Source organism: Eleutherodactylus coqui, chromosome 3 (genome assembly GCF_035609145.1).
Source record: "Eleutherodactylus coqui strain aEleCoq1 chromosome 3, aEleCoq1.hap1, whole genome shotgun sequence".
NCBI classification, from domain to species: Eukaryota; Metazoa; Chordata; class Amphibia; order Anura; family Eleutherodactylidae; genus Eleutherodactylus; species Eleutherodactylus coqui.
In genome coordinates, this window is record NC_089839.1 from 99,503,743 (window position 1) to 99,528,651 (window position 24,909).

The following is a 24,909-nucleotide window of genomic DNA, read 5'->3' on the forward strand; positions in this document are numbered from 1 at the left end:
TCAGGTTTTAATCCTGGGCAATGCCGAGTATCCCTGCTAGCCTAATAATCACATACGAGTGGCAACGACATCTGCCCTCATGTGTCTACCCGTTTGGGGAGGTCTAGCTTGTGATGTGCACCCCCTTGCCCCGCTACGCCACACTTAATAATCGCACACTTGCAGCAATGGCGTCTGCCCACATGTGTCTGCCCATTTGTGTAGGCATAACATATGGTGTGCACCCCCTCCGCCCCCCACATGGCACAGTGCTAGGTACACCGGTGCACCACCAAATAAATCTGTCTTGCTGCGCTTCCTAGAGAACTTTATACATTTTCGGGATAAAACGTAGCCTATGTCCTTCCTTAAGATGCAAATTATCTCTCTGCCAAATTTCATCAAAGTCGCTTCAGCAGTTTAGCCGTGAAAAGGTAACAGACAGACAGACAGAGTTACTTTCCAATTTATAATATTCGGATGGATATTTTACGCACAACTTAGTCGCCTTAAATACATTTTAACCCCTACGTTTTTAAAATAACCGTTTTTAGCCTTAAAGGGGTTGTCCCGCGCCGAAATGGCTTTTTTATTTTTTGCATAGGCCCCCCGTTCAGCGCAGGACAAACCCAAGGGATGTGGTGAAATAAAAAAAAAAATTTTACTTACCCGAATCCCCTCTCTGCATCTTCTTCTTTCTTTTCCTCCAAGATGGCCGCCGGGATCTTCACCCACGATGCACCGCGGGTCTTCTCCCATGGTGCACCGTGGGCTCTGTGCGGTCCATTGCCGATTCCAGCCTCCTGATTGGCTGGAATCGGCACACGTGACGGGGCGGAGCTACGTGATGATGCGTAGAAGGGGGCAGAGCCAGAACGCTGCTCGTGCCCGGACCGACCAGAAGGGAGAAGACCCTTCTGCGCAAGCGCGTCTAATCGGGCGATTAGACGCTGAAATTAGACGGAGCCATGGAGACGGGGACGCCAGCAACGGAGTGGGTAAGTGAATAACTTCTGTATGGCTCATATTTAATGCACGATGTATATTACAAAGTGCATGTATATGGCCATACAGAAGTGTTTAACCCCACTTGCTTTCGCGGGACAACCCCTTTAAGGGCCCGTAAATTGTACTCACTTTTGTGTTAGAGCGGCCATAACTTTTTACATTTTGGGGGGAATTTTTGATGTATGACATCTTGTATTTTGCAGGATAAGTTCTTGTTTTTATACGAACCAATTTTGAGCAGATATAATCAGTGTTGCTTGTCGTGCTTGGCCTGGTAATAAAATTGGGCCAATTTTTACTAAATAAGATTGGATCATCCTAATCTGATTTTTAACAACATTTGGCAACATATTGGCTCTCTGGTTAAGTTTTAGATTTAAATCTGACCTTGATGGGGATTTGGGCCTGGGACCCCACCACTGCAAGGCAGCAGTGCTAACCACTGGGCTGCCAAAGCCACCAACATGGTTATTAAAGAAGGGTAAATTAGAGATCCTGATTTTTACTCCTATTAATTTTAATGGAAGTTGAAATCAGGAGTACTTGTTCACAATTATTTTTTAAAATTGGGTCAGTCACTATTCACCCGATTAGTTCACTAATCGCTCAACACTGCATATAATGTATTGAATAACTTTTATTATTTTTTTTGTGGAGGGGCAAAGGAAAAATAAATAAATTGCACCATTGCTTTTTGAAATTGATTTTCATGTTGCTCCCGAAAATAAGACCATCTGTTATATTTTAGTTTTTGCCCCAAAAGAGGCACAGGGTCTTATTTTCGGGAGGTATCTTATACTTACCTGGCAGGCACCGTCCTGGTGTCCCCTGCTGGTCTCTGGTGCTCCAACAGGCTTCCGTGCAGTCCTCAATACCCATAGAGCATCTTTTGCTGGTGACGAGGCTTGAATACCCCGCCTCCAGCAAGCGATTGCTCTGATTGGCTGAGGCGGCGCTCGTGAATCAATCAGAGCCGGCACTCGAACAACCAATCACAGCCATTCAATGATGTCATTTGATGAATGGCTGGGATTGGTTCATCGAGCGCTGGCTCTAATTGGCTAAGGCGGCGCTCATAAACCAATCAGACCAATGGCTTGCTGGAGGCGGGGTATTCAAGCCCCGTCACCAGCAAGAAATGCTCCACTGGCATTGAGGACTGCACGGAAGCCTGCCAGAGCACTGGTAGGTAGCGGGAGGGACCCAAGCGGCGCCAACATTAAAAAGAAGGGTTTTCATTGTACAAAAGTGAAAAAATCTAAAAAAACCTATATCATTTTAGTATTATCATAATTGTACCAACCCACAGAAAAAATATATCATGTTATTTATGCAATTTAATTAACGCTGTAAAAAAACAACCAAAAAAAACAACAACGGCAGACTTAGTGTTTTTTTCTCCCTGCCCGGCAAAGAAAATTCATAAAAGTTTTACAATGTGTTATATGTGCCCAAAAAAGGTACCAATAAAAACTACAGTTCACCACACAAAAGAGATGCACTCATATGCCCAAGTGGATGGAAATTTTAAAAAGTTATGGTTTTTGAAAAGTGGAGATAAAAAAACAAAAACAAAATTGTTGCGTAGTTAAGGGGTAAAAATGTAATATTAATAAAGTGGCAACAATCTGAAGTTGTGTGTTAAGTGTATTCTGTAATAAAAGGTATATAATGCTCCAATGCTTACCTCATTGACTGATTTTTGACACAGTGGTGCACAAAAACTATAAATGTGTATTATGAAATTTGAAAAAAACAAAACATCCTTTAAATGCTGCGCGGCCTCTGTGTGGCCTTTATCTCTATAGTGATTGTCACTTTGTCTTCGCTGATGTGCATATTACACCGCTAAGTACTTGTAAATGGACCAGTGTTTGTTCTCAACAGTAGTAGGGTCATGTCTGCTTCTGTTAGCTAGAAAAGTAAAGCAGGTAATTCCAATGAGACTACAATCTCCCTTCATTATCTTACAGTCTCTCATTTCAGGTAAACTTGAGTTATCAGACGTATTCTACCCATGTGAGGGTAAATACTCTTGTAAAAAAGGCAAAAGTGTGAAAAAGGGGATACCTTTATTGGCTAACAAGAAACATTATATTTGCAAGCTTTCAAGGCTACTTAGGTTCTTTCATGAGGTTTAGTAACAACATGTACTTGAAGAAACACAAACAAACATACAATGCATTCGAAAAGTCTTCACACCTTTTCACTTTTTTACATTTTGTTACGTTGTGGCCTTGTATAAAAAAATTTAAGTTTTTCCCCATCATTCTGCACTCAATACCTCATAATGTCAAAGTGAAAATAGAATGCTAGAAATCTTTGTACATAAAAAAAAAATGAAAATTTAACATTTTGCATTGGCATAAGTATTCACATCCTGTACTCAGTACTCAGTTGAAGCACCTTTGGCAGTATTTACAGCCTTCGAGTCTTCTTGGGCATGATGCCACAAGGTTTGCACACCTGGATTTGGGGATTTTCTGCCATTCTTCTCTGCAGATTCTTTCTAGCTCTGTCAGGTTGCATGGAGGCCGTCTATGGAAGCCATTCTCAGGTCTCTCCAAAGATGTTCTATTGGGTTCAAGTCAGGGCTCTGGCTGGGCCACTCAACGACATTCACAGACATGTCCCTAAGCCACTCTTGTGTTATCTTGGCTGTGTGCTTAGAGTCATTGTCTTGTTTGAAGCTGAACTTTCTGCCCCGTCTGAGGTCCTTTAGGCTCTGGATCAGGTTTTCATTAAGAATATCTCTGTATTTTGCTCCATTCAGCTTTCCATCAAGCCTGACCAGTCTCCCTGCCCCACAGCATGATGCTGCCACCACCATTCTTCACTGTAGGGATTGTATTGGGCAGATGGTGAACAGTGCCTGGTTTCCTCCAGACACCGTGCTTAGCATTGAGGCCAAAAAGTTCAGTCTTGGTTTCATCAGACCAGAGAATCTTTTTCTCACAGTCTGAGAGTCCTTTAGCTGTTTTTTGGCAACTCCAGATGGACTTTCATGTGTATTTTACTGAGGAGAGGCGTCTTTCTGGCCACTCTGCCATAAAGTCCAGATTGGTGGAGTGCCCCAGTGATGGTTGACCTTCTGGAAGTTTCTACCATCACGTGATAGGTATCGTCAAAATAAAATATCTAGCCTGTGTAGATTGAAATTTCATTTCTTAATTCTAAATAAATTCCCACATATTCCAAACAAACTGTTCAATGGGTCTGTGATTTGAGAAATAACATACACGTGGTAAGAGATCGACGTCAAATCTATATTTGTACCACCCAGAGTTGTGGGAGATTCGATGGGCAGATAATCTAGATTAATATGTATTTTAATGAAGCTTAGAGCACCTAAATTCAGTTTGGCATCATTATTGAAATCTCTAACTAATATGATGGACACTTGTATATCGACTCATGTTTCAGTCATCTTCTTTGTAGTCTTAGATTAGAATAAGCCATCATTCCCCAAACAGCAGCATTCCCAAATACCTCATGACACTCGGCCATTTTAAATCTGAGACACTCCCAATAATTCTTTTGAGATTCAGCATGAGTGATTTTCAACTTTTTGCAAGTCTCACAAGCCACTCTATCCTTTCAAATGTGTTTTTGATCATTTTTAAGCCATTTATTATCCGTATGTCACGAAAGAAATTTTTTAAACCATAATTTTCTCAAATGTACCACATTTGCTTTTTTTTATACTTGTAGAACTCAAATCAAACAGACAAATCAAATGACCCATCACGTGACATAATAGTACACCGGAGTCCAGAGCTACACTAGTATTCAGCCACGAGGCATGGCAATTTTAGTAACTCAAGGTGGCAGTACTATTGCATCCCCCAATAACATCACACCAAGATCAGACTCTTGTTGGTAAGTACATTGGTCCTTCCTCTTTACAATGAGATATTTAACACTGTTGTCGTAAATGTTGTCGAGAAATTACTTTTATTTTAAAACTTACATGTTTTTGTAATGCTCACCGGCCCGTGTACGGTTCCGAAACTATAGACGTATTCTACACTAAAAAGGGCATGTATTCTACCTGCTATCTTAAAGACATAGTTATTAGAGATGAGCGAACGTACTCGGATAAGCACTACTCGTCCGAGTAATGTGCTTTATCCGAGTATCGCTGTGCTCGTCTTGAAAGATTCGGGGAGCGCCGCTGCTGACAGGTGAGTTGCGGCGGGGAGCAGGGGAGAGCGGGCGGGAGAGAAGGAGAGAAAGATCTCCCCTCCGTTCCTTCCCGCTCTCCCCTGCAGCTCCCCGCTCCGTGCCGGCACCCGAATCTTTCAAGACGAGCACAGCGATACTCGGATAAAGAACATTACTCGGACGAGTAGTGCTTATCCGAGTACGTTCGCTCATCTCTAATAGTTATCAAAATTCCAGTCAAAACTTAATGTATCGATGTAGGTAATGACAAACATTTTACAGTACTACAAAATATCTACAGGGGGTGGACAAAAATATGGAAACACTGAACAAAATGCATGATTTAAAATCATTGGTCTCTACTAGAGATGAGTGAGCCTACTAGGTAAGGCAGTTACTCGAGCGAGCATAGCTCTTCTCGAGTAACTGCTTAGTGATCCGAGCAGGTTCGGGTGGGCTGCAGGGGGCGGTGGGTGGTGAAGCGGGAGGAAGAGTGAGAGAGATCTCTCTTCCCCCTGCTCACCCCCGCAGCCCACCCGAGCCTGCTCGGATCACTAAGCAGTTACTCGAGAAGAGCGATGCTTGCTCGAGTAACTGCCTTACCGAGTAGGCTCACTCATCTCAAGTCTCTACATGTCTTATTAAAATATGATTTATAACCCCATGTAACTTGTCCACCTCCTGTATATGCTGTATACATGACTAAAATAAATAAATAAGTGTTAGAAGCAGAGGACTAAGGCCAGGCTCACACAATCATATTGGATTTGCATATTACGTGGGCTCTGTATGCCCATGTGATATGTGGTAGCTCATGGCAATCAATTACATTGCCTTTCGTAGTTCCGCTCACACTACCTCAAAATAGAATGCAGCATGTTCTATTTTGCCGCTTATATATATGCGAGATAGAGCCCATTGTTCTCTATTGTCTATACAAATGTCCATACGCAATTACATTGGTCGCTAAGTGACGGTGCAGGAAACAAAAAAAACCAAACATGTGTTCTGCACACGATCGTGTGCATGTGTACGCGGTTATGCGCAGTACAATTCCACCACCATATGCGGCCATATACAGGGTCACTGCCAGGTTCACAGCTGTGAAACGCTGCGGGAGCCCCGTGGTGTTTTACATTCACGGCAATGTGAGCCCGGACTAATAGTAGAAAAAATCCACATGGTCCATCTTGTTTGCTCTTATATTTTTAACTTTTTATTTTTTCTTAGGAAAGATATAAGCTTACAACAGGCATGCTTGAGTTCACTTAGGGCTCTCTCACACAGGCATTTTCTCCTGCACACCGCAGACGTATTTCCCATGCGGAGAGCATGCAGCAATACACAATGCACTGTTGCATTCTTTTTCGTGCACACATTTCACTAGCTCTGTGTGAGAGGCACCAATGAAAGTAATGTAAAGTTAACTACCGCATGTTACACGTGCCAACCCTCGTGTGTGATAGGCGATAAAAAATGCTATTGTGAGAGAGCCTTTACTGTGGATTTTCTAACCATGTCTATTGGTAGTTTGTGTCATGAACTTTAGGCACTTTATGGTTTTTGATTCTGGCAGATCTGATACTTTGTTGCTCAACCCGATTATTCCATTTCCTGGCTCTGCTACGTGTCATTGCCCAGTAAATAGTTAATCCTATCCTGTGTTGGACTCCACTATTCTACATCTGATTGTTATTTTCTCTTTGCTATATCTACCCTGCCAGTTACCTCACTCATTGCTCGATGGTTAGTGTCCATGCTTCACTGTCAGTGTCTGTGCCTTGCTTTGTGCCTTGCCAGTATCCTACTCCAATGTCCTGATCCTAACTCTGACCCAAGATATCTGTGCCTGTTATACCCTGCTTTCATGTCTGTTCCTGCCCAATTTACATTTCTTCCTGCATGTTTACTCGTTTAGAATTAAAACCTATTGTTTTTCGAGGATCCTGCCTGCGCCTGTCTTCACTTCAAGGTCTTAACCACGAGAGTACCACATCACGCCGCACAGGTCTTCTGCGCATGCGCACGCCGGAGCGGCCCCATTCAACAGAACAGATGAGCGGACTGCGCAAGCGTGTCTAATGGAAGGAGAAGAAGGCTTCGGTCGGCGCCATGGAGACGGGAACACCAGCACCGGAGGGGGTAAGTGTATAACGTCTGTATGGCCAATATTTAATGCACGATGTATATTACAAAGTGCATTAATATGGCCATACAGAAGTGCTGAACCCCACTTGCTTTCACGGGACAACCCCTTTAATTTTTATACCTATACGTAGTTCAGGACTATGAGAAGCAGCCAGAAAGAATAAGAAAAATATCTCTATCAGCTAATTGTACCTATAAATTTACATTACAGCAAAAATTGTTTGCATGATAGTTTCTTAGAGTCAATAAAATGAATGCTGATTTACTAAGGTTGGTCATACATGTCTCTGTGATGTAAGCGGTATTATTGTTTGTTTTAAAGCACCTGTACATATGAAAGGGTTTCAATACAGAACAAAGAAAGAATTGCATGACTTGCAGTTCACTTTTCATGTTTTAAGTAGTTACGTAGGATGGATCCTACCAGCTTATCCAGTATCCATGGCCACTAATGTAAAAAGTACAGTTTAAACTTTGCACAAGTATTTTGTAGAGGATAAATAGAACAATTTCTAAAGCCAACCCAATCACATTATACAAGCAGGAAAGGCTCATTTTCTTTGATCTGAGGCATCATTGACAACATGCCAGCCACTTGTCATAAAATATCATAGCAAAGGTTTACTCTACTAAAGTTGACAAGTAATTAAAACCAAGAAAACTTGTTCTGGACTGAAAATACATGTCAGTAATTACAGCAAAAATTATACCAAAGCGGTGATCTCAATATTACATAACTTACATACAATAGCTTTTTGTGACAATGCAAAAAAAGTGAAATTTTTGCTGTCCTTATTGTTCTGTGTTAGCGGTAATCTATTTTTGGAAGAAGGTTAATTTGAATTCATTCAATAAATCAGCAGATTGCAATAGCTTTCCATTATAGTATATTCTGTCTTGGAACACAACAAACAGTAAATTGCCTAATATCAAAAAAGCATGTTTTAGGGCGGCTTTAGATAGATGTATTTGCACGTGTCTTTGCACATACAAAATACACAAGCGCAATACACAGTGATGTCAATGGGTTCATTCACATAAATGATTTTTTTGTGCGCATTTCGTGCGCACACAAAAAAATAGAACATGCTCTATTTTCCTGCTTATCTATGCAATACACAATGGGATGTGCAATATGCTACACAATTCTGTGAAAAACCAAGAACATAATGGACCTAATTATGCTACATAGCCTTATAAATCATGGTGGGAGTTTGTTGCGCGCTCATATGAACAGGCCCTGCATGCGCAAAAAAAGTACATTACTATAAAGCTCTGACACAGAATGAGCAACAATCCTCCTTTATCCCCCCATGGGAGACTGAATTAAATATCACTTTTACTGCGAACCTCCACCAGGTTCTAAGAATTATATTACAAAATTGTTTTCAGGTGGTACAAAACCCCAGCCCTACTCAATAAAATAGATCCGGACTATTTCCCCCTAAGTTGGAGACGCTCAGATAGTATTGGCACGTTACACCCATATCTGGTTCTCATGCTCGCTCCTATGACCATTTTGGGAGGAGATTCAAAGGAAACTGGGGCTTATCTTCAAAATTAATATTACCCTCACACCTGAGATTATCCTCCTAAACATGGACACTCCAGGCCTTTTGATTGAGCACAAGTCTATTTTCTTGTTTCTCATAAGTGCAGCTAAAATCTTAATTCCCAGATACTGGAGAGACAGCACAGCGCCCTCCATTTCAGAATGGTATAACGAGGTGAATACTATCTATTCTTTTGAGAAAGTCAAGGCCAGATGAGATGGGGACCTAGAGAAGGTCACGAACTTGTGAAACGTCTGGTTTACTTTCTTACATGGAGTCCCCGGTCCACCACCACAAATCATTAATGCCCTCTAATTTACTTTCACCTCACTATTGGATCACACTGCAGGAATGTCTTATTCTTCGTATTTTTGTTTTAATCTTTTTCTGATACTCCTTGAATGCCATTTAGACACTATAATTATCGCTCAAAATTAACTTAAAAGCAGTCTTTTGAGCGATAATCATTGTGTCTAAACACACAGCCATCATGCAGTTTTCGTTAACGATTCGCTAATGAGTCTTATCAGGACCACGTGCTCTGTTCTCAGCGGGATACCTCTGATAGTATGGTTTCAGCTGGTATCCCACTCGGAGAACACAGCAGGAGTATGCAGAAGACAGCGCTCCAGCTGTGTTCTACATACCACGCTCGGAGCGCTCAGCTGTATACCAGCTGAGCACTCCATGAACACAGCAGAAGTATGCAAGAGGCAGCGCTCCAGCTGCCTTCTACATACCTCGCTCAGAGCGCTCAGCTGTATACCAGCTGAGTACTCCTTGAACACAGCAGAAGTATGCAGAAGACAGCTCTCCAGCTAAGTTCTGCATACCCTACTCGGAGCGCTTAGCGGGATACTAGCTGAGCGTTCCTGTGAACACAGCAGCTGTATACAGAAGATAGTGCTATAGCTGTCTTCTGTATACAGCGGGAGCCATCATTTACACACTAATAAGCTCTTAAGTAGCAAATTAGCTACTTAGAGCTTATGGAAAGTGAACGCTCAAAACTATCACTCAAACTGCCGTTTTTGCGAATTATGAGCGCTCATCTGGCCGTGTAAATGCACACAATGATTATCGCTCAAAAGATTGCCTTTGAGTGAATTTTGAGCGATAATCATTGTGTCTAAATGGGCCTTTACTGTATTCTCAATAGAACTGTCATTGTTCCCTGTTTGTTTATAGAATTGAATGATTTATAATGTGATTATTCGTTGATTCTACCCACACCTTTGTAACCCACCCCCCCTTTTTTTTTCTTTACCGTATTGATAAATAAAGAATATATACAAAATAAAAAGTACATTACTATGTGCAGATACGCAGGCAAAAAAGACTTGTTCACAGAAACGTGCGCATTGGTATGAAGTCACCTTTATACTTTAACAGCAGATGGCTGCAGTATGTCCTGTAGCTACACTTGCAAAACAATAAGCAATAAGAGCCCCCTCACACACACCTTAAAGTGTTTTCCTATAAAATATGGCGTATGAATTGGATCAAAGTAGTTGCCTGGATTACTGTTCCCAGCAGAGATAATGCCATGTGATCAGAGGAAACATGTGACCGTGCTCACTCAACTGTTCCCATATCTGTCATTCACTAAAATGGAAAATGACCTTGCATATGTGATTGCCTTTCTGCTAGGAACAAGGCATTGACCTTGATGCAATCTGCATGTTCACTGAGAGGCTGTAAATGTCTCTTCTGGGGAAAGAAAATGTATACTAGACATTAGTGTGCCTTCGCATTTCCTGTTATTTTTACATTGATGTAATCTTGGGTGAGACAGGTGAGCTAAAACGTCGATTACAGGGGGTATATGGCCATGGTAAGCTTGGACCCAATATGGAAGTGCAAGGTTGTCTTAGTCACCAACCAACAAAAGTTAATCAGTCATTGTCTTCCCATTTGCAACATATGGCTCTGAGATGTGGACATTAAGGATAACAGACACAAGAAAAATTGATGCTTTCGAGCTGTGCTGTTTTAGAAGATTCCATGAATCCCCTGGACAGCTAGGGTCACTAACAAAGCTGTCCTGGACTGTATCAAGCCAGAGGTGTCCCTGGAAGTTAAGATCACAAGACAGAGACGGACTTACTTTGGAAATGTAATGAGGGCGAATTCGCTAGAAAAATAAAGATGCTACTTGGAATTCTCAGTGGGAAAAGGAAACAGAAAATACTAAAGACACGTTGGCTGGACACCATCAGGAAGGGCATGGGAATGGACATCAGGTAATTGAAAGCAGCCTTAGAGAATAGAGAATCATAGAGAGGGTCAGCCCACAGAGTATCCAAGAGTCGGATACAACTGAACGGATAGAACTGGAATTGGAATCTTGGGCGATGCAGCTATCTCTGTCACTGTGACTATTACAAAGGGTTTCTTTAGCAACTCATGATTCTCCAAAACCCCAGTGTCATCTGGCTTGGGTTGCAGAAGGAAAATGCTAGTCTGCAAAGTTAACAGAAGCATTTAGAATACAACACCCAAGGACAAATTCTCTAAAGAATGTAAATTCTGCAGTCAGTTGCTAACAGCCTCTTCATTACCAAATGGCAGCCCAATGTTCAGAACATGAGAAATATACGATTCCCAATCAATGAAGCTACCACCTATTATTTTATACATTGGGACGTAGTTTTGGTTCTGGAAAATATACAAAAAGTGTCATGTTGGAAATCATTAAATGCCACATTTCCAATAAAATAGTTTTTCAAATGTCTGCCCTGCTACAGCTGCATTGTTATATTAGTAATGGGGTCACCGAAAATTTGTAGTAAACTTGGATACCATACAGATGTAGCAGATTTTAACTTGTCTGTGATAACTTGTCACATAAAATTATTATAATCCATTAAAAAGCTATTATTCTCTTTTGTTAAATGGGTTTTAAAGGCAGCATAGTCTGCCAATGCTGGCTTACATAGGGGTCAAAGTGGAAGCCGCTGCTGCTCCAACCCTTGTGTAGTGGACGGTACTTGTAGACCTTGTTCACACGAGCGTGTTTATGTGCGTATATAGGTGCACACAAAACTGCGTGCCCACGTACGTGCAAAAACACGCGTGAACACAGGTCCATGCCCATTGCCTTCAATGAGGCCAACGCTGCTGCCGGCAACCCTGCATTGAATTCAATGAATGGCCGATCAATGCTTGTGACCAATCATAGGCAGCGCTTAGCTGTTATTCAATGTATGGCTAAATGCTGCCTGTTATTGGCTCAGACAATCAGATACAGCCCTTTCAGCATGCGCTAATTTTAAATCCCTGCCTGCTAAAAGAACTTCACTACACTGCTGGGAACCAAGCAGAAAAATCGCGCCTAAGCCCAGGCAGAGGTGAGTATATGTTTTTTTTTCTTCATTTTTTACACAAACCAGGGATGATTTTCATGGAAGGGCTTATATTTAAAGCTCTTCCCCGAAAATCACTGCAGGGGTTGCAGGCAGTCTATGGGGCCACCACTGGCAGCAGCGGTGGCCCCATTGAATGCAATGGGAGAACATTGTGATCCTCTGCCACAGCTGTCAAAGCTGTCACAGCTGTGGCGGGGGATTCTCTACTCCGTGCGGGGAGACCCCTTGTCACTGAACACTGTGACAGTGCTGTCACAGTGTTCAGTGACATAGGAACTACCCACAGGGAATATTGACATGCACCATGGATCTATGCGTGCACGCATGTCCTATGTTTTGCAGGTACATGCGTTTGCAGACTGGTAAAACATGGACATGTGAAAACATCATAGGAAACAAATGGTTCTAAATAGATGCATGGTTTTGAGCACGCATATGTACGCACATAAACATGCTCGTGTGAATGAGGCCTAATTGCAGACGCAGCACTCATTGAAATCAATGGGACCCAGCTTTCAATTACAAGTGCAGATCCCATTGTTTTCAATGAGAGCTGCACCTGCATTTATAAGTACTGGACACTACACATGGGTTGAAGCAGCGGCTTCCACTCCAACCCCATTGTATCCCTGCTGTGACAGCTGATGCTGCCTGGAAAATTCCTTTAACACAAAAGCTTTTGTAAGTAACTGTGGTGCAAAAAATTATCATAATGTGTTAAAGGTCATAGTAAAAACTTTGCTGCATCTGTATATTCTTGGTTTTAGCACTCCATACTGTCTCAGTAAGGAGACAGCACAAGAACCTGACCTCAACTCTTCAAACAGCATTAGAAAGAAAAGTATGTTGACTTTAAGCCAACTCAACTTTATCACCCTACATTAGGGTATGCTTTTGTGACTGAATGCTGTTGCAAATAGAACTTAATCGCCATCCTTTCGGTGAATGGACACGACATAGCTTCAACCATAGTTCTTTAACTTGTGGCTATAAGCATTGCTAAATCTTCGAGTGGTATGGACTCAAACAACTTGCGCTAGTCCAAAAGTTAGGCATACTCACAGGTTTTCCAGAAAAAAGTATCAAAGTATTCTACCACAATTTCAAGTTATCCCTTATTCACAGGATAGGGAATAACTTGCTGATCAGTTGGGGTCTCATTGCTGAGTTCTCCGACGATCTCAAGAATGGGACTCCTGTGTCCCATCGTCCTGTCATTGTGAGGACCGCTTCTCCCTACCCCTGCAGCGACATCACTGTTGAGTGGAGTGCTGGCCAAAGACATGAGTTCAGCACTCCGTTTTTTTCAGTGGAGCTATAGGGAATAGCTGAGTGGCACCCACCCACGTATATCCACAGTCCCATAGTAATTTACTAGTTATCAGTATTATTTATAGTACCAGTGTTTCTGGTGGCGCAATGCACCATATATTAATATAATATAGTGAATGACATCATCACATGTAACTCATTGAAGGACCTGTGATGATGGTGGGAGTTAGTCAAATTATTGAAGGACCTGTGATGACATCATCATCATGTGATCAGGGGCAGAGCATGTAACTCACCCACTCACTCACTTATGGACAAATGGTCATTAGGACTTTTATTAAGCAATGTTGTGTATCCATAAAATATAGTTAGCCATGGGTCTTCAAACATTCATACAGGCCACATGGTCATCAAAGGCCTGGCAGTTGTGAGCGAGTGGGGAGACAAGGGTTGAGGATGTCAGTTCAATTTTCCCAGTATCCTGAAGGCAGCTGATAGGCAGCTGGTTGATACTGCATCAATCCTTATACCACAGATATGCTGTGGAACAAGGAAGATCTAAAATATATATACCATATATACTCGAGTATAAGCCTAGTTTTTCAGCACATTTTTTAATGCGGAAAAAGCCCCCCTCGGCTTATACTCGAGTGAGGTAAAAAAAACAAAACAACAAAAAACCCGCAATACTCACTGTATACTGTGTCTGTATCACTGGCACGATGGTCCCCCCGGTGGTGCGCCAAGCTGCTTGAGAATTCTTCCCACTGTCATCTCCCTGCTCAGCTTTGAATTCCCCCACCATAAGCACTGTGTAGGTAAGCGCGGTGATTGGATCAAGCGCCAGGCAATCACAGCCGGCGCTCGATCATCCACAGCCATTTATTGGATGACATCACTGAATGGCTGTGACTGGTTTATCGAGCGCCGGATGTAATTGGCTGGTCCAATCACAGCGCTTACTTACACAGCGCTGATGGCGGGGAAATTCAAAGCCAAACAAGAAGATGACAGAGGGGAGGAGTATCAAGTCGCTTGCCACACCGACGGGGAGACCATCACGCCGGGGACACAGACGCCATCTGGGAGGTGAGTATTGCATTTTTTATTTACCTAGTATATAATCGAGTATAGCTAGGCTTGTACTCGAGTCAACAAGTTTACCAGTTTTTTGTGGTAAAACGTATTGACTTGGCTTATACTCGGGTCGGCTAATACTCGAGTATATACAGGTATATAATTCGTTTTTTAAAGAAAAATTATACTGCCGATATAGCATAACAGGCTTGCTGACACCTCATAATGAGCCCAGTTTGTGAGGCTTGAAACATGTAAAAATCGTTCCTTTTTTTCTGCCTGCTTCTATGAGGATGTTTTTAAGGATGCTATAATAAAAGTTTTGTTTTTAACTTCATATGAGTGCTGGAAGAAATATTGTGTGGCGGAATTAGACACAAAGCCTTCTGAAAAGATTCACATTGTGTGTGCATGCTGATTTTTTGGGGGCACAGAGTGGGAAAGGGGACTGGGTGAGTATAAATAGCAGCTCCCAGGAAACCCTGTATAAAAAGATATAAACAGTTGTCCAAAATGCTGATTTTGACTTGCTGCACCAGTGATGATGAAGATTCCAGATGCAATTAATTGCACATAATGTTCTTTCACACTAATGTCATATTTTATGTTCATAAAGGGAGCAATGATTGAATGGGTCCCTGTCCGCATGGGCATTTATGTGCCAGAATGTTATTCCTATGGGGCATGAATTCCGCATATGTTAAAATCTGTGCGTTTTTACTTTTAAAAAAAGCATGATTAAATTCCGGTATAGACTCTTACAGGTTCTGTATGGAATCCTACAATATGTTGGTCCACATTTGCTGTAACTGAGCCTCTAGATCGTGCAAACATGTAGGCTGTTCCATCCCAGATGGTCCCATACATCTTCTACTGATAAATCTAGCGACTGGGCAGCCACGGAAGTGTGGCAATGTTATAGGAACAGTCCTGTGACCCCCCTGTGTGTGTGGCCGAGTATTATCCCTCTGGAAAATACCTCTTGGAAGCCACCATGAGAGGAACACATGTGGCTGCAGGATGTCCTGAACATATTGCTGAGCTGTCATTGTCCTCTGTACCACGACTAGGGGTGACCGGCTGTCATGTGTGATGGCCCCCTAGATCATCACACCATCAATGAGGGTAGTGTGCCGCTCCACAGCAAAGGCAGGATGGAGGCGCTCATCCAGAGGTCTCCAGACACGAACATGACTGTTGTCCATGCCCAAATTAAACCTGGGATTGTAGCTGAAAACAACCTAATTCCACTCTGTAGCAGTCCAGTTTTGTTGTTTACAACACCACTGCAAACGGAGGTGACAGTGGGCGTGTTTTGAAGGCTGTACACGCAATTGGTGATGTGGGACCCAATGTCCTTCATCCAAGCGCCTGGAAATGGTTCCAGCCAGACACAGGGGCCTGTAACGATGGTCTAATCATCTAATCATGCCATAACTCTAATCATTTGTATAATTTTTTGACAAAGAGTATATATGCTGAATGTTGAGTTCAAGCACATTGTAAACAGTATTATACAGTATTAACAGTACAGGGTTATTACAAATGATCTTCCCAGATTTGAAACCCTCATAACTCACATTTAATGATACACAGGTACATAAATTTGATATCAATGAAACAGAATATAAAAAATGTTTATTTAGCAAAACTATCTACCATAAGACAGTTGCCCATAGTAACCAATCACAGCACAGCTTTCATTTCTCAAGCGCTCCGGGCAATTTTCACACGAAGTCCTCAGAAATCCACCCTCAAAGCAAGCAGAGAATTGGACGTCCCGCAGCCAATTGTGTTGGAGATTTTGCACAAATGTTTGTGATGCTATCCCTAACCATTGCAATTGTTATCGGCCCTGAAATCGGACAACAAAGCAAGGCAACGTTCCTTCTGCAGGAACTCTAATGGAAAGAGATGGTTTTGTGGAATTTTCAGTGTTTGGTGATGAAGCCACCTTCCACCTTTCAGGCAACAAATGTAATGTCAGAATCTGACCCCTACGGAAAACCCACCTGTCTACGTGGAGCAGAGGGGCGACTCCTCCAAGGTGTATGTGTTTTGCGCTATGACCTTTAGGAAAGTGCATGGCCCTTTTGTTTTCCATGAACAAACAATCTGGAGATTTTGTACCTGGATGCGCTACAGACATGGCTTTGGCGGCATCTGCAACATGAGATCCCACGTTTCATCTTTCGACAGGACGGGACCCCCAACAATGCAGTCAGAAGTGAGCTCAATAGGCAACTACTGAACAGAGGGATTGGCCCTGTAGGTGGTGACAAGAGTGAACTTCTTCCTTCCTCCACGTTCCCCGGACCTTATAGCTTATGATTTTTTCCTCTAGTTAGAGTCTGCATACCACCCTTACCATCCACCATGCAGGATCGGTGAGGAAGCATCACAGAAGCCATTTCATCAGTCAATCATGATTCACTACAATGTGTATGGCAGGAACTTGGCTCCATGTGCTGAGTGACAAAGGAGATTACATTGATTACCTCTTATGTGTAAAACATTTTTGCTGTTGTGAAACAACACTGCTTGAGTTCTTTCCAATTATGTCAAATTTATGTACCTGAATGTCATTAAACCTGAGTTGTTAGGGTCTCACATTGGGAAGATCATTTGTAATAACCTTGTATTATACTGTTAATACATTTACAGTGTAATACGGAAACTATAAAATTGATTCTTTTTCTATAACTACTGCATAAATTGATGTAAATGTAACCTTAGATATTTGTACTACAATATACACAGCGGAGAACCACAGCCAGGCATATCAGCAGACAGGCTGCTTTAACCCCTTCCCACTGCAAGGCATACATTTACGTTCTGCAGCGTTAGGGTGAAGCCACACGAACGTATATCGGCTCGGTTTTCACGCCGAGCCGATATACGTTGTCCTCCTGTGCAGGGGGGGGGGGGAGGCTGGAAGAGCCAGGAGCAGGAACTGAGCTCCCGCCCCCCTCTCTGCCTCCTCTCTGCCCCTCTGCACTATTTGCAATGGAGAGAGGTGGGACGGAGGTGGGGCTAATTCGCGGAACTTAGCCCCACCCCTCCCCGCCTCTTCCCATTGAAAATAGTGCAGAGGGGCGGAGAGGAGGTAGAGAGGGGGGCGGGAGCTCAGTTCCTGCTCCTGGCTCTTCCATCCTCCCCCCTTCCTGCACAGGAGGACAACGTATATCGGCTCGGCGTAAAAACCGAGCCAATATACGTTCGTGTGACTTCACCCTTAGGGTATGTATGAAAGGAGATCGCACAGCGATCTCCTATCATACACTGCAGGCACTGGCTGTTTATTACAGCTGACACCTGGCGGTAACAGCTCTCATCAGCCACATGGCTGATCAAATCTGTTAACCCTTTAAACACTGCTGTCAATTCTGACAGCGGCATTTAAATCCCCCAAGCAATGTTCGGGAGTCTCGTACGGCCCCCCGCGATGAGATCGCAGGGAGCCGTGCGGCTGTCATGGCAGCCGGGGGCCTTTTGAAAGGCCCCAGGGCTGTCATAGTAGAATGCCCATCAATCCATTCCCTTGGGGTGGCTTGATAGAATATCTGCCCAATCATTATGGCATTACATCATACTGCAGGAGTAAAGCATTGCAAGTTGTTGTCCCCTAGGGGGACTAAAAAAAAGATAAAATAAGATCAATAAAGTCTTACTAATTGTATTAAAAAAAAAAAGTAGTAAAAGTTTAAATCACCCCCTTTTGCCATATTTATAATAAAATTATCTAAATCATAAAACAAAAATACATATTTGGTATCGCCACTTCTGTAAAAGTCCGATCTATCAAAACAATGAATTGTTTACCCCGCACAATAGACGTCGTAAAAAAAAAAGAACTCCAGAAATGCACAATAAAAAGCGATTAAAAAGTCATATGTATTCCAAAATGGTACAAACATAAACTACAGGACGTCCTGCAAAAAATGAGCCCTTGCACAACTATGTCGACAAAATAATTAAAAAGTTATTGCGCACAGAAAATAATTTAAAAAAATAAAATGTCTTTGAAAAATAAAAGTAGTATGTAAAAAAAAAACACTTTTTAAGTTTGGTATCGTAATAATCGTACTGACCCATAGAATAAATTTATCATGTCATTTTTGATGCAGTTTGTGCGCTGTAGAAACAAGACGCACTGAAAGATGGCGGAATGTCGTTTTTTCAGATTACTCCACTTAGTATTTTTTAAAGTTTTTCAGTATATTATATGGTACATTAAATAGTACCATTGAAAAATATAGCTTGTCCTGCAAAAAACAAGCTGTTGTATATGTCGATGGATAAATAAAGGAATTACGATTTTTTAGAAGAGGGGAGGAAATAACGAAAATGGAAAAAAAAAGGACATTTTTATAAACGGGTTAAACCTGCATCAGGGGTTCCGTTTTTCTTCTTCATTATAGGAGCAGGAAAGGGGAATCCTCTGACCAAACTGATCCATCTTATGACGGAATTGAACTGCGCCGCACGGACCCCGTTGACTATAATGGGGTCCATTTGGTTTCTACCCCGCTGCCCGGTATTTTACTGGAAGAAGAAGTACTGCCTGCAGCGCTATTTCTTTTGGTATTTTGTACTGGATCTGTGACAGAACCTCAGAATGGAGGTTCAAGCGCAGATGTGAATCCGGCTTTACAGTATGCTTTTCTCAGTACTTAAGGGAAGTTTCACATCTGCGCTGGTGATTCCGCTTTCCTGCTCCATCTGGGGAGCTTGGAAGAGAAAATCCTGCTGCTGAACGGTTCTTTCTTTGGAAGAAATTGAACAGCACCAGATGGACCCCATCGACTATAGTGTGAAACCAGCCTAAGATCTCCAAACAATTGGTACTTTCACCGAGATGCCATCAGTCTTGACATAGAAGAGTTGCAATAGGTATCTACTGGTGAAATGCACATCTTGTTAAGACTCTCAGCTTCAGAGTCCATTCCTGCTGTTCCAAACCATCTACTTCAAACTGTTCGCTGAAGGCATTTGCTTCATGTTCCTACTAGTTCGACACTTCTCACATTTTCAAGATCTTTCATAAATCTAATCTAGTAGAGAAATGACGAGCAGCTGTGATAGATTCATTATTTCCTACTCCAGCGTTGTCAAGCAGAAAAGTATATGAAATATCATAGTGTCAACTACTATTGAGTCACAAAGTTTATGTAACATCTGCAGAATCTAATTTGTGGTGTCCTTACTGTATACAGTATATGTACACGTGTTAGATCTACTTCATGCTATGGTTACTATTTATCTGTTGTTTGTATTCTACAGCAATGTACAGAACAATATATTTACAGTTCTTTATATTACTAATGCTGCCTATTTGTTTACTAACCATCAGGAATACATAATTATTTGTCTACCTTTGCAAGAAAAAAAGCAAGTGAGCCATTTGGAATTATCTGCATTTCTGCATCGATTAATAATACAATCTGGTCTGATTGTTATCTAAATCACAATCATAGACAGGCACAAACTAGATCAATAATACAGAAACAGTGTACACGTTTTTTATTAAGCACACTGAGTAAATATCTACAGGGCTGAGAGAAAAAGTAAGTGTACCTGCATGTTTCTGATTTCCAAAAAAGCTAATTGGCAATTAAAAGGGAGCCTGTCTGCAACATCTCACCCCAAAAAGTAAGTATACTGTCTGGTATAGGATGAAAAACCAATCACTTCTAATGTCTTCTCTATTCCAACAAATCCATGTACCTCTGCAATTAGGTTCCAAAAGTATCCTGTGCCGTAAGCAATTGAGCAGAGAAGAGTAATCTGGCTGAGAATAGCCCCACTGATTCATGAGCTGCTCAGCTAATTACACCCCCTTTTTCTGGATGGACAAGGTTTACTGTGTAAGAGGGATATGAGAAGCTGTCCCTTCATATCAAAGGGGTTGTGGTTAGCTTAGCAGCTCATGAATCAGCACAACTCTTCTCAGCCAGGTGACTCTTCTCAGCCATTTCCATATGGCACAGGATTACTTTTAAACCTAATTGCAGAGACACTTCGGTTCATTGTAAACAACGATTTTTCAAACCCTGCCAACTAGTAAAGTTAGCTTTAGGAGTGAGAAGACAGAAGACTCCACAAATTGTAAAACCTCTATTCATGTGTCCACTGTTAGAAAAACACTGAAAAATGGTGTTCACAGAAGGACGCCACAAAGAAAGCTGCTGCCCACCTCAACTTTGTCTGATAGCACCTCTGATGTTCCACAATGCTTCTGGGAGAATGTTCCATGGACACAATGAGACAAAAGTGGAAATTTTTAGCACAAATGTGCAACATTATGTTTGGAAGAAAAAGAACTCTGCATACCAGCACTAAAACCTTGTCCCAACTGCGTGTAGAAACACCAAGGTTTGGGCTTTTTTTCCTACCTCGGGGGCTGGATGGCTTGTGATCATTGAGGGAACATTGAATTCTGAGGTATATCAAAATATTACATAAGAGAATGCCAGGATAGCCATTCATAACCTCAAGACAATGACCTAAAGTGCCTATGTAGCCAGGTTTAACATAACTCTTAGGGCAGGTTGCACCAATCATGCTGGTTTAGTTAAATTCCAATCAACAATTGAACTACATTTGAGGAAAAAGTGTTGCATCGATACTTTTTGGTCTAAGATTTGCAAAGCCAAGTTCCCTTGATCTGCGATCAAAGGTTGAACCTAGAAGAAATGTATGGTGATTAGTGACTGTGGTCAGGTGATCTTCCCGGCATTCATAGCAATAGTAAAAACATGGCTGCTACCAGCAGTAAATATGGGTGTCACTTCACCACCCAGGAAAACTCTATCAGGTTATCGGTCTAGTCCGCTATCTTGCATTTCAGCTGATAAACTAAGTTTAACTAGTTTGAGTTGCCAAAATTGGGGATCAAATTGAACCTAGATTTGAACAAAGATCACAGGCTAAAAAAAATGCTGGTGCAACATTTTTCTACTTGATCTTAGATCAACTCTTGTTAATCTAAGATCAAAACTCAGGTGCAAAGGGTCCTTAATGCGTTAAAATAACTTTCTGAGCCACAGTTTATTTGCCTTGTCAATTGCATTATATTTGAAAATAACAATAGCTTTTTAATGGCTTAAAGGGGTATTCCGGGTGATTACGATTCATAACTTATCCTGACAGCAAAGAAGAGCTGGTAGTGTAATAGAAAGGGTCACTCCTATTGATTTCAATGGGATAAAGCTGTCAATTACATTTCCAGCCCTAACCATCAATGTGGACGTTCAGTCCCGCTGCACTGACAATGAGCTGGAGAATCATTTGATCATTGGGGCTCTGAATGGTGGACACTCCCAATCAACTATTGATGACCTGTCCTGAGAATAGGTCATCAATAGCAATTGTCTGGAATACCCCTTTAAGATAAGCTAACTTTTTGCATAAGTTATCACAATCAAGCTAAATGTTGCTACATTATTAATTCAGCTAAAGAATGGTTGAAAAAGATTTGTGATTTTGAATGGCAAAATTAGAGTCCTGGTCTTAGCACTCAAGATGCTGTTGACATTCCAGAAATACTGATGAACTTAGACACATTTGCCAGGAGAATTGGTCAAAAATTCCTTACCAGCATTGTGCAAATCGTATTTGCACCAACAGAAAACTAAGCAGAAGTGACACGTTAGTAAATTCAGCAGATCACCTTCACCAGGTTATGGCTAGTGAATGTAGGAGGAGCAATCCGGGAATCCCACCCACCTGCATTCACAGTAAACAGGCAGTCATTCATGAATGATACTGCCTGCTTGCACAGCCCATCCGTCGTTCAGTTTTATGTATGCAGAAACTGAAGGACAAACGAGAAGTGAACAAATTGGATGCAGGAATCTGAATGATTTAGCGGCCCGTGTAAAAGGGCTGTACTTTTCTTCCTTCAGTGTGGATATTTACACAATATACTAAAAAAAATATAAATAGTAGAAGAACTATTTGTGTGTTACTAGTTTAGTTAAATTGTATTTGCCTATAATACTGACTTAGATAACAATCTAACGTTTTGTGAGTAATCAGTGCAAAAAAAATCCAAGTAAATATCCATCCACCCACTTGGAGATTTCACACTATTACGAAAAAAGTTTGGTACCCTGTTAGGCAGTAGAACAAAATGTGATTGTTCTCAGTAAGGCTGCCTGTCCATGGGCGGGTTTGAATTGCGTTCCACGCGGCGATAATCCGGCTGCGGGGAATGCAGTGTAAGCTCTCCAGAGCGTTGCTATGGAGAGCGCTTCCCCCCTGTCCACGAGCGGAGAATCATTGCGATTCTCCGCTCGCGGGTGACAAATAGCAGCATGCTGCGATTCTCCACAATCAGCCTATCTGTCAGATAGGCTGGCTGCAGAGATCCGTCTGCTGGCTCCTGCTCCCCGGGCAGCGGTATCCTGCGGCGGATCTCTGAGAAACAAAGTAATCTTGTAGATATAATACATTTTAATGGCTTTGGGTGGTTTCACATCTGCATTGAAATCTCTAGTTAGAAGTTTTGTCGCAGATCTGGCACAAAATACAGGAAGATATAGTGCTGCATGCAGAGCTTTTTCTTCCGGCAAAAAGCTGGGTAGCTGAGCGGAAAGTGAACAGACCCTATTATAGTCATCGTGGTCCATTCAGTACTGTTTGGTTCCGTCATAAGACGGAGCTATTCGGCCAGGGAGTCCCCCTTTCCTCCTTCTGCAACAAAACCTCCAATGCAGATGTGAAACCACCCTAATAAAAAGTGATGGTTATTATAGCAAGCTTTTGAATCCACTTAGGATTCTTCATCAGGCATGCCAATTAGATTTGAAAGCTTGCTTTAATATAATTTCTTTTGACATTAAAAGGTATGAAATCTACAAGATTACTTTGTTTCTCTCGAGAACAATCGCATTTCACAGTATTACATAACACGAGAGAATCCAAGTCATACCTAGTGGTTACATTTGGAACTTGGTCCCCTAAAACCAATCTCACTGACCACAGGTGGCAGTATTTTTTTTGCTTTGGGTACATGAGTAGCTATATATATATATATATATATATATATATATATATATATATATATATATATATATAATATACCTACTCATCTATCCAATGCATAGATATGAACATTCAATATATATAATGGATGTAAATATGTAAAACTCCTCACCGCCACAGCTGTCAGCTACTGTCCCAGTGCCCAGGACCCAATCAGGAGCTTTGGGGTGTTACCAGGGTGGTTACTCTAACTTACTATCTCTCCACCCATAGTTCCAGTGGAGACATATTGCACTAGTACCGCCCATATCTTCAGACTCAAAAAGGTTATTGTAATTGTTAAAAGAGACATACATACAAATAAACAAATTTTTATTTATCAAAATACAAAGTAGCTATCATATAGGCATTAGACAACCAAAAACTATTGAGTCTAAAAAACTATTTTAAGAGTCTAAAAACTATTAGACTCTTAGAAATAATGTATATCAGAGAATATTTGTTATGAACTTGTATATCAGTCCCATAGTAACACACTAGCTTTTTGTAGATCACAAGAGTCTGCTTACTGGACGAATAAAGAAGGATGAAATGAGATTAGAGAATAACTGGTCACAGGGAATGTTAGTTCCCACACCACAGTTCACAGTAAGCAAATAGCAAGCTGTAGCTGATTCATGCAGAGTACAAAATCATTTAGCACATAGAACTTTATCACATAGGATTGTATGCATATAAATGTACAATGTATTAAAGTCTGTATGTAAGTCTACATAGTAATAGGAATCCTCGAAAATAACTAATCTTTATTTATTCATCTGACAGGTCTAATCCAGGTGATCTCTGCCTGCTGATGTGCAGTGCAGGTCAAGTGACTTACCTTTAAAAGCAAAATGCAATAATCCTGTCTAGTTATTCACTCTATCCTGCAAAATTCGATGTACTTCCAATCAGTCCAAAAGATGCTGGAGCTAGTCCATCAGTGTAAGCAGGTTCCAGATCTTCCTAGTATCCTTACGAACTAATCAAACATGTCCATTGATCGCTCCCCACAGTGAAAGGCACACTGCCCTGACACACTCTCAGCTCCTCACTTTGATTGAGCTGCTGAATAAGGCAGTCCTCTTTCAAATTTCCACTCCCTCCCTCCCACTTTCCCCCTCTCCCTTGTCAGGATTTCTTTATAAGCACTGACAACAGTGCCCTCGGTATACTACTTTAGCAAATATTTAGCACATGAAAAATAAAGACACAGCTAGGCAAAGGAGATGAGGTTCTGGGCAAAGTCAGCTGTGTGAAACAAGAATATATTAAAAAAAACTGCCACCTACTTTTCCCTATGAGCTAAGCTT

At 41.6% G+C, this 24,909-nt stretch overlaps 1 protein-coding gene across 4 annotated transcripts in view; it reads right to left on the reverse strand.

Moving 5' to 3' along the window:
- VIT (vitrin) overlaps window positions 1-24,656 on the reverse strand; it is a 138,272-nt gene extending 113,616 nt beyond the window's left edge. For all 4 annotated transcript variants that reach the window (XM_066595921.1, XM_066595919.1, XM_066595920.1 and 1 more), the window contains exon 1: window positions 24,438-24,656. The gene's annotated coding sequence lies outside the window, so the exon portion shown is untranslated. The remainder of the gene's footprint in view (window positions 1-24,437) is intronic.
- Between the last annotated feature and the right edge of the window lie 253 nt (window positions 24,657-24,909).